The sequence below is a fragment of the Pristiophorus japonicus genome, chromosome 1 (assembly GCF_044704955.1).
Source record: "Pristiophorus japonicus isolate sPriJap1 chromosome 1, sPriJap1.hap1, whole genome shotgun sequence".
NCBI classification, from domain to species: domain Eukaryota; kingdom Metazoa; phylum Chordata; class Chondrichthyes; family Pristiophoridae; genus Pristiophorus; species Pristiophorus japonicus.
This window is the reverse complement of record NC_091977.1, coordinates 428,621,015-428,636,323: the sequence shown is the minus strand read 5'-3', so window position 1 is coordinate 428,636,323 and position 15,309 is coordinate 428,621,015. Positions and strand designations below refer to the sequence as shown.

Genomic DNA, 15,309 nt, shown 5'->3' with positions numbered 1-15,309 from the left:
TTGAGCAGGTTGGGCTCATCGGAGTTTAGAAGAATGAGAGGTGATTTTTTTGAAACGTATAAAATTCTGAGGGGGCTTGACAGGGTAGATGCAGAGAGGATTTTTTCCCTCGTGGGGGAATCTAGAACTAAGGGGCATAGATTCAGAATAAGGGATCACACTTTAAAACTGAGATGAGGAGGAATTTCGTCTCTCAGACGGTTGTGCATCTTTGGAATTCTCTGCTACAGAGAGCTGTGGAGGCTGGGTCATTGAATATATTTAAGGTGGAGGTAGACAGATTTTTGAATGATAAGGGAGTCAAGGGTTGTGGGGAACAGGCAGGAAAGTAGAGTTGAGGTCAAGATCAGATCAGCCATGATCTTATTGAATGGCGGAGCAGGCTCGAGGAGCCAAATGGCCTACTCCTGCTCCTATTTCTCATGTTCTTATATTAAAAACAGAAAATGCTGGTAATCTCTGCGGGTCAGACAGTATCTGGAGAGAATGCAGAATTAACGTGTCGGGTCGATGACCCTTCGTCAGAACTGGAGAGTGTTCGGAAAGAACACTTTCTTAAATAGCACCGAAAGTGGGAGGGGAAGAAAGAACAAAAGGGAAGATCTGTGATAAGGTGGAAGACAGGAGAGATTAGAGAGACAAAAGGGATGATGATGATCCAAATTTAAATGGTAATGCCAGGAGTGAGAAAAACATTCGTCAAGATAGGGTGTGAATGGCGGGATAATAACATCAGAGACCAGCAGAAAAAAATAAACAGGCTCGGGGGCAGAGGGGGGTGGGGGAAGGGAGCCAAAGATTGGCAGCGGTTAGGCTCTGAAATTGTTGAACTCGATGTTGAATCCAGAAGGCTGTAAAGTGCTTAAATGAAAGATGAGGTGCTGTTCCTCGATCTTGCATTGAGTTTCGTTGGAACAGTGTAGGAGACTGAGGACAGAGGTGTCAGAGTGGGAATGGAATGGAGAATTAAAGTGATAGGCGACCGGAAGCTCAGGGTCACACTTGCGAACTGAACGGAAGTGCACCGCAAAACGGTCACCCAACCTTTGCTTGGTCTCCCCAATGTAGAGAAGACCACATTGTGAGCAGTGACTACAGTATGCTAAATTGAAGGAAGTACAAGTAAATCACACTTTCACCTGGAAGGAGTATTTGGGGCTCTGGATAGTGGGAAGGGAGGAGGTAAAAGGGCAGGTCTTGCATCTGTGGGTGCCTGCGGAATAGACCAGGGTGTCGTGGAGAGAGTGGTCCCTTCGGAATGCTGAGAGGGGGAAGGGAAGATGTGATAGGTGGTGGGATCATGCTGGAGGTGACGGAAATGGCGGACGATGATCCGTTGAATGTGGAGGCTGGTGGGGTGAAAGGTGAGGACAAGGGGAACCCTGTCATGGTTCTAAGAGGGAGGGGAAGGAGTGAGAGTGGAGGTGCAGGAAATAGAACAGACACGGTTGTGGGCCATGTTAAACACGGCGGAGGGGAATCCTCTGTTGAGGAAAAAGGAAGACATGTCAGAGGCAAGAGTGTGAAAGCTGCAAAGGTGAAGGGACTGCCCGGTAGACACATTGTTTTAGTTTGTTTTTGCCCCACAGAACTTGTTCTTGCCCCACAGAACTTATTTCTTCCTATCTCAACTCTTTTTTCTCCCATTGTCCACTCTCTTTCTTTCCAGCTACATCCACGACTCCTCCGACGCCCTCTGTCAACTTAACAGTTTCCAGTTTCCCGGCTCCAACCGTCTCCTTTTCAGCATGGACGTCCAGTCCTTGTACACTTCCGTCTCCCACCAGGATGGCCTGAGGGCGCTGCGCTTCTCCCTGAAGCAGAGGCCCAACCAGTCCCCATCCAGCACCTCCCTCCTCCGCCTGGCTGAACTTGTTCTCACGTTGAACAACTTCTCTTTCAACTCCATTCACTTCCTCCAAATTAAAGGTGTTGCTATGGGAACCCACATGGGTCCTAGCTATGCCTGCTTTTTCGTGGGATATGTGGAACATTCTATGTTCCAGTCCTACTCTGGTCCACTCCCTCACCTCTTTTTCTGGCACATTGATGACTGTATCGGTGCCGTTTCCTGCTCTCGTCCTGAACTAGAAAATTTCATTCACTTTGCATCCAATTCCCACCCTTCCCTCACCTTCACGTGGTCCATCTCCGACTTATCCCTTCCCTTCCTCGACTTCTCCATCTCCATCTCTGGGGATAGGCTTTCGACCAGTATCCACTATAAGCCCACAGCGACCTCGACAACACTTCTTCCCACCCCACATCCTGTAAGGACTCCATTCCATTCTCCCAGTTTCTCCATCGCATCTGCTCTGACGACGCCACCTTTCACACTAGTGTCTGATACGTCTTCCTTTTTCCTCAACCGAGGATTCCCCTCCGCTGTGGTTAACATGGCCCTTGACTGTGTCCATTCTATTTCCAGCACCTCTGCCCTCACCCCTTGCCCTCCTTCTCAGAACCATGACAGGGTTCCCCTTGTCCTCACCTTTCACCCCACCAACCTCCACGTTCAACGGATCATCCGCTGCCATTTCCACCACCTCGAGCGTGATTCCACCACCAATTACATCTTCCCCTCCCCTCCCCTCTCAGCAGTCCGAAGAGACCACTCTCTCCGCGACATCCTGGTCCATTCCGCAGTCACCCCCAGCACCCCCGCCTCTTCCCACGGCACCTTTCCGTGCAAGCACAGGAGAGGCAAGACCTGCCCTTTTACCTCCTCCCCACCATCCAGGGCCCCAAATATTCCTTCCAGGTTTATTTGTACTTTCAATTCAGTATACTGCATTCATTGCTAACGGTGCAGTCTCCATTACATTGGGGAGACCAAGCATAGATTGGGTGACCGCTTTGTGGAGCACCTCCGTTCAGCCCGTAAGTGTGACCCTGAGCTTCCGGTCGCCTGTCACTTTAATTCTCCACTCCATTCCCACTCTGACCTCTTTGTCCTCAGTCTCCTACACTGTTCCAACGAAGCTCAACGCAAGCTCGAGGAACAGCACCTCATCTTTCATTCGGCACTTTACAGCCTTCTGGACTCAACATCGAGTTCAACAATTTCAGAGCATAACAGCTGCCAATCTTTGGCTCCCTTTCCCTCCGGCCCTCCCACCCCCCCCCCCCCCCCCCTCCCCGAGCCTGTTTCTTTTTTTCTCCTTGTCTCGAATGGAAGCTGATCATTATCCCGCCATTCACACCCTATCTTGACTAATGCTTTTCTAGCTCCTGGCATTACCGTTTCAATTTGGCCCATCATCCTTTTTGCCTCTCTCATCTCTCCTATCACGGACCTTCCCTTTTGTTCTTTCTTTCCCTCCCCCTTTAGGTGCTTCTTAAGAATGTGTTCTTTCCGAACACATTCCAGTTCTGATGAAGGGTCATCGACCCAAAACGTTAACTCTGCTTTCTCTCCACAGATGCTGCCTGACCCGCTGAGATTTCCAACATTTCTGTTTTTATTCCAGATTCCAGCATCTGCAGTATTTTGCTCTTGTTTTATGTTCTTTATGTTCTTTTGGTTTAAATGACTGAATTTGAAGTAAGACACTCTAAAAGCAATTACTGCTCCATCTGTTTGCGACGGGTTTTGGGTACCCGTCCATTTCATGGTTATGGGCTAGATTTTACACTTTTATGCAGGTCGCCCAAAAATGGGCGTTATTTCCGGCGTGGGCGGTAAAAATGGGTTTTCAGATCGCCGGCTTGTTGCCCATTCTCAAAGCCCCTAGTCTCCATTTTTGAAATTGGGCGTTACCGCAAACGATCTGAAATTGGCGTTATCGTTAAATCCCTCTGACTTTCTGCCGTAAAGTGTCGCCGTCCTTAGCAACGGCATGGCAACGCTCGATTCCCGCGATTCAAGAGGTCAAGGGTCATCATGACATGAGCATAAGAGGAGACAGAGGGGGATCTGAGCGGGAGTGAAGGTGGGTGTGATGTGGCTGCTTTGGGAGGAAGGAGGGAAAGTTTCGAGCTTGATAGCAAAATGGGAAAAAAAATTGGCTGTTGCTAGCCAGATATTTTCCCGAATTTGGTGCCTATAATGGAGGGAGAGGAGGAGGCGACACAGCACGCTGTGGAGACTGACGCTGGCGAGAGCAGTGAGCTGGGAGAGGAGCACATTGGAGTACGCAAAAGAGCGAGGAGGCTCTCGGGCAAGGCAAATGCCTCCCTCCTGTCGGAAGTCGAGTTACGCTGGGGTGATTTGACCCAGGGAGGGCGTGGGAAGCCCACCCCAAAGGCCTACGAGAAGATATGGGGCGAGATAGCAGAGGTGGTCTCGTCGGCAACCAACGAGGTGCGTGAGGGCAACCAATGCCGCAAGCGATGGAATGACCTTGTTGGATCCACAAGAGTAAGTATTACATTTATTTACATGTATTTATATATTTATATAATATGATTTGTAAGAGTCATCAGTGACTATAATCAGATGTGAGGTCTTTCACTTTTACTGGGAATGTTGTTCTCGAAGCCTGTGTTCATGGTGTACGTCTTTAGGTAAAGAATGATAATTATCATAATAATCATGATTACATCTGTCGGTTACATGTTGTATCAGTCTCTGTGACAGTACCTAGCAATGATATCACGCAATGATCTCATGCCATGTCATCCTGTTACCTTTTACAGAAGAAGCTATCAACGATTAGGTCCGCGCAGAGGCGAACGAGTGGGGGGGCCACCAGTCACCAGTGACATCACTGACATCGAGGAGCGGGTGCTCACACTCGTGGGGGGGGGGCATACCCGGACGGCCACGGAAGCAGCTGCAGACCCTGAAGTGATGCCACATGAGTAAAGTATATACCATTGCGTGATCTAAAGTCAATTAATGACACACCTGCTCATATCCGAACAATAATATATGATAGATGGTTTCTAAAATTGTCCTATAAATAATGCTGGCCTAATGAAAATCATTGCAATGCATAATGTGTTGATGGTCATGAAATGTGATGTCTGTTATGATTTTGATAGCGGTGGTGCTTTTGTCGAGCATATGCTGTGTGTAGAGCTGGACTCACCTTGTGACCCGAGCACCCCCTTCTCTAATAACCTCATTCGTGTTTTGCAGCTCAGCCAGCAGCGCATCCCAAGGCAAGGCCACAGAGGCCAGAAGGTGGGGGCGCGGGGCCGGACTCGGTACCGGGACGATCCTACATCTGCTGCTGAGGAGCTCCGATTCTCGCCTGTCAATCCGCTGGGTCTGTTTTCTATGGATGAGAGTGCCGACTTTGAGGAACCTGCGTCGCCAGGCTCCAGAAGGCATTCCATCCCAAGGCCATCTACTGCTCCTCTGGCCATTCCCACCTCCACTCTGGAGGTACCGGGCCCAAGCACCTCGCCACAGGGCACCCCATTTGTCCCGCCACCGACCCCACGGAAGTTTCATGGACGAGGCAGGTCTGGTCCACAAGCACCAGATGAGAGTGGAGAGATGGTTTAGAGAAGTGTAGACATTGGTGACCAGATCCTCAATGCATTGGGGGGCGTATCCCGACAGCTGGTCACCATCTCCGGCACCATGACTGAGTACGTTCTGTGGATGGCGAAGGCCCTGGAGGTGATAGTCAGGAACACTCGTGGCACAGGCCTCCCAGTGGTCCCGGAGCGTGGCACTCCACCCCTAGGTTCCACACCACCAGTGCCAACGACACATGAGAGGTCGGACCAAGATCCTGCTTCTGGATCCGAGAATGTTTCCACCTCGACACCCCCTGCTCCCGTACTCGTGCAACCACCGCCTCTGCCTTCATCCCCACCCATGAGGCACTGCCTGAGGAGCTCTTCGGCCAGGCGGCGTGGAACGAGGAGGGGAGAAGAAGGGGAGGGGGGAAGGAATGTGAGGTGCATGTCCACAGGTGATGGCTGTGTTATATCTCCATCTGGGTGTATGCAATTTGTTGTAATGTATGGGGGGAGGGGGCCAACCTCCTGCTTTGCATTTGTGTTCTGTGTTGCTGGACATGTTGACCATTTGATTGATGTCAGTGGTCGAAAAAGTGGGGTGGTGGTGGGGTGTTTTTGCCCGTGATACTTATGCTTTCAGACCAATGGTCGTATAAAATGTTTTTTATTCAACATAACCTTGTTGCGCATTGTCTCAGATAGCTGGACCGTTGCACACTGGTGATTCCTTAACATGAAAGGGTAAAATTAAACTTAACTTGAATCAACTTAAACTTTAACTGATACCAAGGTGATGCCCACCATTGATGTCTGAGCTGCACACACACAGCAGTGCGTCAGCTTTGTAAATTACAGCAACGTTCTTTCAGGCAAATCGCTCAGTTATGAGCTCTTGACGTAAGAGTCTTGCAGCTATGTAGCCACCACGGGCCCTTTCCTGTGGTCTGGAGGAGGGCGTGGACATGGTTGCATAGCCAGCCTGATTGTCTGGCCCGAGGTCAGCGTCCAGCTCCTCGTCCTCCTCTTCCTCTCTCTCCTGAGGTGGACCATCAGTCCCTTCTGGCAATTCTTGTCCCCTCCTGATAGCCAGGTTGTGCAGCATGGAGCACACAACCATGAATTGAGCTACTTGCTCAGGGTTGTACTGTAGCTCCCCTCCTGTGTTCTCCAGGCATCTAAAGCGCTGCTTAAGCACACTAATTGGTTTCTGGACCACATTGCATGTGGCTATGTGGCTCTCATTGTATCGCTTCTCGGCCTCGGTGTGGGTGTCACGCAGGGGGGTCATCAACCAAGTGGCTAGGCCATATCGGTTGTCACCAAGCATCCAGCATTGTCCTTGTGGCTAACTGTTAAACATGTCAGAGACAGCGCTCTCACGTAGGATGTGAGCCTCATCGAAGCTGCCTGGACATTTGGCATTCACTGCCATTATTATGTGGTTGTGGTCGACAACTAGTTGGACCTTCAGGGAGTGAAATCCTTTTCTGTTGCGAAAAAGCTCTGGGTCCTGAGAAGGTGCCCGCATAGCGATGTGAGTACACTGTATTGCTCCCTGCACCTTGGGGAACTTAGCAATGTGGTAGAATGCTCCAGCTCTGTCAGTCTGAGCCTCCATGGTCATGGGGAAGCTGATAAAGTCCATCCTACGTGCGTACAGGGTCTCCATGACCTGTCTAATGCAGCGATGTGTGGCATGGTGAGACGGGAAATGTCAAGCGCGGAGGCCCGAAAGGACGCGTAGAACGACAGTGCCATGGTGACCTTGACCTTGACAGACAGTGTCCTAAAGGTGATGGCAGGCTGCAGATCTGCCCTGATGAGCTGGCATATTTCAGTGATCACTAATTTGTGGAAGCGCAGTCTCCGAAGGCAGGTATTCTCGGACATGTTGAGGTAAGACCTCTTCTCCCTGTAAGTGCGGGGTGTGTATGGTCTGGACCACCTCCTCATTCTGGCACATCTTAGATTGGGCACACAATGGTGTGCATTAGACATTGTGTCATTTGCACTCTGCAGCATCTGCATATTAGTTGATGCAGGCTGAGAAATGACTGGCCCCATTCCAATGAAAGTATAATGCCGATTGATCAGAGGCAATAATTTCAACACTAAAAGACACCTACAGTAAAACCCAATCGTCCAGAGTTTGAAAAGATGTCTGTTGAGAATGGTCACTTCATCTGAGAGGAACTCCAGAGTCAATCCAAACGCCCCCAAAATTGAAGCAACCTTTTCAATGAAGCGACCTGTGATTTGAAAAATGGTACCCACACTGCTGTGATTAGTTCAGAACAGTTCCATTTTTTCAGAGCGGTGTTTTGGGTGAGCGATATTATGGGCGAGATGTGTGCGAGATGGTGAAAGTGATGCTAGGCGATATACTGGGCGTTAGTTTCGGCAAATTTGATCTTTACGACAAAAAAAAGTGGGCGGGCGGTATTATTGAATCTTTGTTAATTACGTGCCGAAAGTAACGCTGGGCGATATTATGGGCATTTGTTTCACCCATTCTGATGATTCGGCCCAAAAAAGTGGGCGGGCGATATTATTTTTGCCCGGCGTTACGTACATGGCAAAAGTAACGCTCGGCGATAAATGTCTGAAAAATGGGCGTCAGTTTCCATTTTGTGGCTAAATTGGAGATATCTGGGTGTTGCACCTCATTTCAGCGGTAAAATGGATGTTAAGTGGGCATTATGCATGCAAAAATAATGGAAACTCTAGCCCATAGTCTTGATCATTACATGTGCTCCAGAGCACTGTGCTAATGAACCAGTAACTGATTTTATGCCATTTATTTACAGAAAAACATTACAATGCTAAATATAGCAAACAACATAAATACATTTCAAAACTATCAGTATAAAAAAATGCTGCAAGTTTCTCTCGTTTAGTTGATTCCAGAGAACAGAGAGCTGGGTTGTCTTAAGTAATAAAATGCACACCAGTCAGCATTATGAACCTGCCCTTCCCTGTTTCCAAGTGGCGATATAGAATTGATGGGCATTTTGCCATTTCTGGATGTGTTGGGATAACAAGTTTTTCCTCTTTGCTTCCCTCAGTTTCATCATTGCTTTTGTTGCTTTGATTTTACTTTAAATTATATGTCTGACTCCATCTACTCACTATAAATTGCAGTATGTCCCAGGCTCACCAAGAATTTAAATTCAGTTACTCTCATTCCAGAAGCTGGTAGGATGTCACCGTCCACAATTTGCATTAAGTACATGGTCATAATTGTAAACCCACATTTATTAAAGCAGTTTGTAATACCTGAGTGCACAATTGCTTTCCAAGCAGTAACAATCATATATATTGTACTGCATCCAGTAGACTGAACACTTTCAGTCAGTTTTCTACAAAGGAAGTGAAAGTAATGTTCCTGAATGCTTGTATGTTCTCTCGGTCCCATGGCTGAAATGAAGCATGTAGTGTTTGTGGATAAGAACACCACTTTTATGTTGAGAAGGTTCAGCTCTGTGTTATGACTTGCAAAATCGTACGTGACGAGCAGTTTTTGTGCGCTGATAATCCAAGTTCCATAGTCCGTTTTCTTAGTTGGTCTGAAATCTTCACTCAAGTCACGCAGGCATTCTTAAGAACATAAGAAATAGAAGCAGGGGTAGGCCATTTGGCTCCTCAAGCCTGCTCCGCCATTCAATAAGATCTTGGCTGATCTGATCATGGACTCAGCTCCACTTCCCTGCCCGCTCCCCATAATCCTTTACTCCCTTATCGCTCAAAAATCTGTCTATCTCCGCCTTAAATATAGTCAATGACCCAGCCTCCACTGCTCTCTGGGGCAGAGAATTCCATAGATTTACACCCCTCAGAAGAAATTTCTTCTTATCTCAGTTTTAAATGGGCGGTCCCTTATTCTAAGACTATGTCCCCTGGTTTTAGTTTCCCCTATGAGTCGAAATATCCTCTCTGCATCCACCTTGTCGAGCCCCCTCATTATCTTGTAAGTTTCAATAAGATCACCTCTCATTCTTCTGAACTCCAATGTGTATAGGCCCAACCTATTCAACCTATCCTCATAAGTCAACCCCCTCATCTCCGGAATCAACCTAGTGAACCTTCTCTGAACAGCCTCCAATGCAAGTATATCCTTCCTTAAATACGTACGCAGTGCACCAATACCCTGTACAGTTGCAGCAGGACTTCTCTGCTTTTATACTCTATCCCCCTTGCAATAAAGGCGAATATTCCATTTGCCTTCCTGATAACTTGCTGTACCTGCATATTAACTTTTTGTGTTTCATGCACAAGGGCCACCAGGTCTCTGTACTACAGCACTATACAATTTTTCTCCATTTAAATTATAATTTGCTTTTCTATTTTTTTCTGCCAAAGTGGACAACCTCACATTTTCCCACACTATACTCCATCTGCCAAATTTTTGCCCATTCACTTAGCCTGTTTATATCCCTTTGCAGATTTGTTGTGTCCTCTTGACAATTTGCTTTCCCACCCATCTTTGTATCATCAGCAAACTTGGCTACATTACACTCAGTCCCTTCATCCAACTCATTAATATAGATTGTAAATAGTTGAGGACCCAGCACCGATCCCTGTGGCACCCCACTAGTCCATGTTTGCCAACCGGAAAATGACCGATTTATCCCGTCTCTCTGTTTTCTGTTAGTTAGCCAATCCTCTATCCATGCTAGTATATTATCCCCAACCTGTGAACTTTTATCTTGCGCAGTAACCTTTTATGTGGCGCCTTATCGAATGCCTTCTGGAAATCTAAATACACCACATCGACTTGTTCTCCCTTATCCACCCTGCTCGTTACATCCTGAAAGAACTCCAGTAAATTTGTCAAACATGATTTTCCTTTCATAAAACCTCTTTCCTCTTCTTTGCTCTGTATTAAACTGGTAGGTTGAAAATACTGCAAAACAGCAAAGGTTTTCAGATTTGAAAATGATTACAGTGTGGCACTTATCTGTCCTTGACTTGTTGCAACAGAATGGCACTGTGGCTCTCTTTCATTCATTTTCCTCCTGTAACAGGAAGGTAATTGAATGTTAGAATACCGTTTCTGAAAGAAGGCAAGAACTTGCAATTATATAGCACCTTTAATGTTCTTGGGATGTTCCAAAGCACTTCACAACCAATGGATAACATTTGAAATGTAGTCACTATGTAGGTAATTGTGGCAGTCAATTTGTGCACTGCAAGGTCCCACACACAGCATTGAGATAAATGGCCAGCTGATCTATTTTTGGTGGTGTTGATTGAGAGACAAATATTGGCCAGGATACCATTTTTTTAAGTGTTCTGTCCACCCCATGCAATCGGGGAAATTCAGCTCTTTGGAGATTTTTGGGAGCGGAGTGGATGTGGGGTCGTCAGCGGGGTGAATGTGTGGACGGGTTGGAACGGCCGTCACTCCGAATCATCAGCGAACTCGGCAGCCACTTTAGCGGCAAACACTGGGTCACCAGGGAGGGTTTCGGCGGGCCAGCGGCCCGGTACCCATGGGGGGGTGCCGGACTGCCTGTTGGCGGCCTGACCGAACCCCTGGCCACCATTGTCGGGCCGACCTGGCAGTCGACCGACAATTTAAATAAAATGACGGCCATGGCAGTGCGCCCTCCTCTTTAAGGGCGGATGTGCTGCCCAGCCACAAGAAACTTCCCGCCGGGGAAAGCTGTCATGGGCACCGAGCGCCGGCCGAACCGCTCCTGCGCGGCAATTTCCCACATGGGACGGAAAGGTGGTCGCTACCAGTCGGTAAGGGGTCGACACATGCCCGACGGGACGGGAAGACGGCTGGGGCGGTCCCGTACACTGCTGCAAAAATAATGGAGGGCAATTTTCAAAATGGCAGCCCCACCGCGTCAACTGAGTGGTGAGTCCTGACCGACCCGTGGCTGACACTTTGCGGCGGTCATGGCTCTGATAGAATGGGGCAATTTCAGTCCCCAGGAAAAATCCACTTCCTTCTTCAATTAGTGCTATGGGATCATTTACATCTACCCAAGCAGGCAAATGGAGCCTTGCTTAATGTCTTATCTGAAATATAGCACTTCCAACATTGCAGCACTCCTTCAGTTGTGCTTTCAAAAACATAACTTTCTAAAAGAGCATTTCTTCACAATTATAAATGCTCTCTATCAAGCTTAATAGAAGGTCTGATTAAAATCTCCCATCGTCACAGATTCTTCTGCAGAAAATCTGCCTTTCTCACCATGAATCCTTTTGAACAGTTACTCTGTGCTATCCAGAGACAGAATCATGCTTCTGCTTAATTGAAGTCCAGCTTTCTCATTGCTGTTATGACATTATTCACTTTCTGTAGAGGCAGTGAGCCACTCAGAAGCACACTGTGAGATAGGATTTACTGTGTCCCATGTAGGAACGTGTTTTCAGCATCAAGGACTTTATTATCATGTCTGTGTTGGTGATAGGGATTTAGTTTGTCGTTGGCGATCTTATGCTTGTTCATCATCAGGTTAGACATTATGGATTTCAGAGTTCATGTTTTGCCAGATCTCTTTGGTGTGTTTTGGCCATAGCCTCAATGTCCTGCCCAAATCTCCCACCATTTCACTAAACATTTTATGGAATGAATTCACCAAGCATTTAAAATCACAAAAAAAACTAGCACTGAAAGAGAAGAATAAAAAAACTGACGCTGTTTTTATTAATTCAGTTCAAATTGCCTTTAATAGGCATCTCCATGAGCTGGAAAATTCCTTTCTGGGCATGAAACATCAACGGCAAACACTTCAAAATTGATCCTTGCAACTGAATGTCCATTGATTATTATAAACAAGTGCAAACATACATAAATAGAAATTGGTGTTGAAAATTAAGGTTTGATCCGTAATCCAACTAATAATCATTTTAATGAATGATTTTCCACTCTATAATCATTTGCACTTTGTCACTTGCTAATTACTCCCAGCATTTTCCTAATGTTGACGACTTTAGAGTCCTGATCTACACATCCATATTATCAAAAGGATTTATTTTCCCCACCCCAGTGTCATTTTTATGCACTCTGTTCGGTGATATCACAGAAAAAGACAGATGGAACAATCCACTGGGTGAATGAAGCTAATCCTGAAGCCCCATAAAACTTTTTTTTAAAGTTTGAAAACAAAAGTAGCCATTAACTAACGAAAGGTTGTCGACCCGAAAGGTTAACTCTGTTTTTCTCTCCACAGATGCTGCCTGACCCGCTGAGATTTCCAGCATTCTCTGTTTTTATTTCAGATTCCAGCATCTGCAGTATTTTGCTTTTGTAACCATTAACTGAATTGCACCACAAGCTGGCATTGAACTCCTGAAAATAGCTTTTCCAAAGATTGGACTGTGTGCATTTTTCACCAAATCTAATTATTTATAGAGCTTTCCCCTTGGCAGAAGCAATGGTTGCTGTGGTCAATGAGCAATCTTTGCTTCTGAAGGAGGAAAGCTTCATAAATAATTAATCTGGCAAACAACTGCATACAGTTCAATCTTTGAAACAGTTATTTTTAAGAGTTTAGTGCTAGCCAGTGACAAATTATTAAAGGTGGGAAAAAGGGATGGATATTGTCCTCATAAAGACGCGTAATAAAGATAAGAAAGCAACCCTCATAGGGGGAGGAGAGAGTGACTGTTTCATAGATGCCTACAGAGAAAACTTGTAAGTAAGGTTCAAAAGAAAAACAGGCCTGAATGAAGCTTTATGACCAATGCTACTACTTTAAAATAAGTGAGTAATTTAAATTCCTTTTTATTTCAGAATTGTTATTAATGTTTTGGAATCACATTCCATAATTCAGTTTATGTTTCTGTGAAAACTGAAACCCAGTGGCCTCATGTATGACAAAGAAAGAGGAGTAGGCTTATTCAGTCCCTTGAGCCCGTTCCGCCATTCAGTTAGATCATGGCGAATCTGTATCTTAACTCCAACTACCCATCTTGGTTCCATATCCCTTTGTACCCTTACCAAACAAAAATCTATTAATCATAAGTTTTAAAATTTTCAATTGACCTACCCTCAGCAGCTTTTTCAGCATGAGAGTTCCAGATTTCCACTATCTTTTGTCTGAAGAAGTACCTGCTCCTATTTCTTATGTACTCCCTGACATCACCCCTGAACGGCTTAGCTTTAATTTTAAGGTTATGCCCCCTTGTCCTGGATTTCTCTAGCAGAGAAAATATTTCTCTCTATCTATGCTATTAGTTCCTTTAATCATCTTAAAACATCTCAATTAGGTCACACCTTGCAACATACAAAAAGAAGTAGTTAAGATATGGTTGGAGGGAATGTATTAGCAGGGATAAGGGACTGGCTAAAGGACAGAAAACAGAGTAGGGATAACCGGATCATCTTCACATTGGCAGGTTGTAACTAGTGGGGTGCCACAAGAATCAGTGCTTGGGCCTCAGTTATTTACAATCTATATTAATGACTTAGACAAAGGGACCAAGTACAATGTATCAAAGTTTGTTGATGATACAAAGCTAGGTAGGAAAGTAAGCTGTGAGGAGGACGCAAAGAACCTGCAAAGGGATATAGAAAGATTAGGTGAGTGAGCAATAAGGTGGCAGATGGAATATATTGTGATGAACTGTGAGGTTATTCACTTTAGTAGGAAGAATAGAAAAACAGAATCTTTTTAAAATGGTGAGAAGCTATTAAATGTTTGTGTTCAGAGAGATTTAGGTGTCCTCATACGGGAAACATAAAGTTAGCATGCAAGTACAGCAAGCAATTAGGAAGGCAAATAGCATTTTGGACTTTATTGCTAGGGGGTTGGAGTACAAGAGTAAGGGGCCCGGAATTCACAGTCCAGGGAAGGACCGTTACTGCCCGTTTGCGACGGCCATTCGTCAAAATCGAATGGCCGTCGCTTTGGGCTCAACTAGCCTCCCCGACATAGATTCGGCCCAGAAGGTCTTGCAGCAGTGTGGGCCACCGCCGACTCTTGTGGCAGTGTGGGGCTTGCGGCAGTAGTGACGCGCTAAAAGTGCGCACCGCTGCCACTCCGCCCCCAGACCCATTTTCAATGTGAAAAAGCCAGTCCTTCAGCTGACTGTGCCCCCGCCAGCTTTTAGGACTGGTGCAAAGATCTCGGAGCCGTGGGAGCGGAGAGAAACAAGGTGGTAAGATCCAAACCTGAAGATGTTCAGTACAGAATCCGCACTAGGAAGCGGGAGAGAGGGAGGGTGAGAGAGAGAGAGAGAGGGAAGGGCGCAAAAGAGAAAGGAGAAAGAGATAGAAGTGAGGAAAGCAAATGAGAAACAGAATGAGAAAATTTGATTGGGAGAGAGAGAGAAATAGGAATAGAGAAAGAGAAAAGGGGAAAAAAAAACTTAGAGAGAGAAATAGAGATCCCGAGATTCACAGAGAGAAAACTGAAATCTCAATCCAGGGGCTCAGATTGGAAATGTTGCCCCAGCTCCGCATTCTGAGCATTAACAAATGGGAATCTGTTCCACCTCCGCCGCCTCCAGACTAAATCCAAGGTCGTCCCATCCTCTGTCATCGAACTACAGTACGTAGACAAAGGTTGTGTCTGCGCACACTCGGAGGCCAAACTCCAAGCCATCGTCAACACCTTCACTGAGGCATTCAAAAGTATAGGCCTTACACTAAATATCTGTATGGCAAGGGTCCTCCACCAACCTGACCCCACCACACAGCACTGCCCACTGAAATCCACGGTGAGGTCTTGGACAATGTGGACCATTTTCCATACCTCGGGAGCCTACTGTCAGCAAGGGCAGACATCGATGACAACGTCCAACACTGCCTTCGATCGCCTGAAGAAGAGAGTGTTTGAAGACCAGGACCTCAAATCTGGCACCAAGCTTATGGTCTACAGGGCAGTAGCGATACCTGCCCTCCTATATGGCAATAAGATGTCGACTACTTCC

The 15,309-nt window shown here is 46.4% G+C and overlaps 1 protein-coding gene across 1 annotated transcript in view; it reads left to right on the top strand.

Annotated features, from left to right (window-relative positions):
* spidr (scaffold protein involved in DNA repair) overlaps positions 1-15,309 on the top strand; it is a 451,063-nt gene that overhangs the window by 401,747 nt on the left and 34,007 nt on the right. The window lies entirely within an intron of this gene.